This window comes from Elaeis guineensis, chromosome 8 (genome assembly GCF_000442705.2).
Source record: "Elaeis guineensis isolate ETL-2024a chromosome 8, EG11, whole genome shotgun sequence".
Classification (NCBI taxonomy): Eukaryota; Viridiplantae; Streptophyta; class Magnoliopsida; order Arecales; family Arecaceae; genus Elaeis; species Elaeis guineensis.
The window spans coordinates 65,972,132-65,974,490 of NC_026000.2; positions in this window are offsets into that span (position 1 = coordinate 65,972,132).

A 2,359-nucleotide genomic window follows, 5' to 3' on the forward strand; every position below is an offset into this window, starting at 1 on the left:
ACTAGAATCTTTTCGTCTCTCCCTCACATTTAGTCTCCTAAGCTCCTTTCAAGTCCTTTCTATGCAAATGGCTCCCAAAATGAAGCTTTCACAGAGGAGAAAATCTATTCGTGGGTTGAAAGAAAGTGTGCACAGAAAGAGATTAGCAGTCGAGCCCTCTCTTGCTCCAATCCCTGCTCCAGGTCCTGTTTCAGCTTCCACTCAGTCCTCAATCAGCCCAAGTAAGGTACCTCTCTCAGATCGAAAAGTGAAACCTGGAAAAATATTGATTTCAAGTTTTTTTTTGAAAAAGAAGGGTTCACTATTGGATCGAAGATTAAGAATCAAGGATGGAAATTTTACTGCTCTTTAAAGAAAATACCTATGTCGATCTAGTCAGGAAATTTTACTTAAATTTGAGCTATTGCAATGGAACAGTGAAATCTACAGTAAAAGGTGTTGATGTTATTCTTGATCCAGTACATTTGGGACAGATACTGTATTTGTCTTGTGAAGGCTATACCAATATGGAGCTCCCAATTAAAGAAGAAGGAATTAATATTGTCTTAGGGAGAACTTATACTGGAAGTTTAAATAAATTGGAAGCAAAAATTTTTCTGTTGAGATGAGGCTATTACATCACTTGGTAACCAAACTGTTTGTCCCTAAGAGTGGTAGACACGACCTTCTATCTGGTAGGAACATTTGCATTATGTACCATATGATCACACAGACCCCCCTGAACCTTCCCGCATTGATGTTTGAGGCCATGAGAGAGATCTTGAACAGGTCCAAGGCTCACTTGCCTTTTGGTATAGCACTCACCTTAGTTTTTAGAAGGTTCAGAATCAGTTTTAAGGGGAGGTAGTTGCTAGACTATCTCATTCCGACACCATCAACCGCCACACACTGCATCGCATGGGTTTCTCTAAGACTAATGGCTGTTGGACAAAGGGTGTTGAGGAGAGAGCAGAGGATAGAGCAGAGGAGGAGGGACCGTCTTCACCTCTTCGTGATCACAGAGCATCCCCAGATATTCAGTTCATATTTGATCACGAGGCTGGTCCTTCAGAGTCTGTGAGGAGGCATGCTTCAGTTCCACAGTCAGAGAGCAGGCATATCCTTCAGAGTTCAGACTAGCAGATGATCAGATTAAGATGATGTCCCAGCATGTAGCCTCCATTCTATCTCAGCAGTTTGCTACTTCAGTCTTTTCACAGAGATCGACATCCCAGGATGACTCAGACCAGATTCTGATCCCTCACATTTCTACTATTTTTCAGATGCTCACTGCTCAGTCGGTACGTATTGAGCAGTTTGAGGGATATATTTTGAGATTGACAGGCAGAGTATTAGATTTGCAGGGGCAAGTATTAGCTTTAGCCCATCCCCAGCCGCGTGAGGATATCACAGAGGTCTCAGACCTAACTGCAGAGGTGGCTAGACTTCGAAAGTTTTAGAGAGTGGCTTTGACTTCTTGAGGAGAGAGATCAGGGGCTCTAGTGAGAATGCTTCTACTCAGTTTAGTGCCCTGATGCAGTCTGTTTCAAGAGCCTTGGATCTTTTGGACACCATCAGACTTTTTCTTATTGCACAGTCCATAGCTTCTCAGGCTCCAGGATCCTCTCACCCCTCTACTCGTGATGGTACCTCTACCCATGGCTGAGGCAGACATGGTCGAGGTCGTGCCTGTAGACTTGATCCTATATCTCCTCACCCTATCTCTGATTCTTCAGATTTTGATCCCTCTAGCCATAACATTTATTAGATCTAGATTAGTTTATCTCCTATGTTTAGGATCTATCTTATGGGCCTTGTATTTGTTGGCTAATTAACTCTTGGATAGTTTCTATCCATGCCTTTTGTATTTTGAGTTGACTCATGTGTATTGGGACACCTTTTGTATTCAGTCACTTTTGAATATATATATATATATATATATATATATATATATATATTTTATTGTTTGTGTGTGCTTTGACTTTCAATAAATGTCTATGAATGTGATCAAATTGAATTGTTTTAATTATGAGATATGAAAAATAACTCATATTAGTGCTGAGAAATACTATGAATTACAATATCTTCTAGATGAGCAAGTTGATATATCCTTTATGTTTGCTATGTTGAGGGGGAGTAGAGAAATAAGCAATTAAAGAAGGGGGCTAAAGAAGTAAAATATGGTATAAAAAAGGGAGAGTAAAGAAAATATGTCCTTTTTATCATCTTTCTTTTCTTTTCTCTATCCTTAAAATTCTTTAAGATCTTAATTGATGCTATCAAAAAGGAGAGTAAAAAAATTTATCCTTTCAAGATCCCTTAAAAGGAGTAGAGAATCTTAATTGATGCTGTCAAAAAGGAGAGTAGAGAATCAAAATCG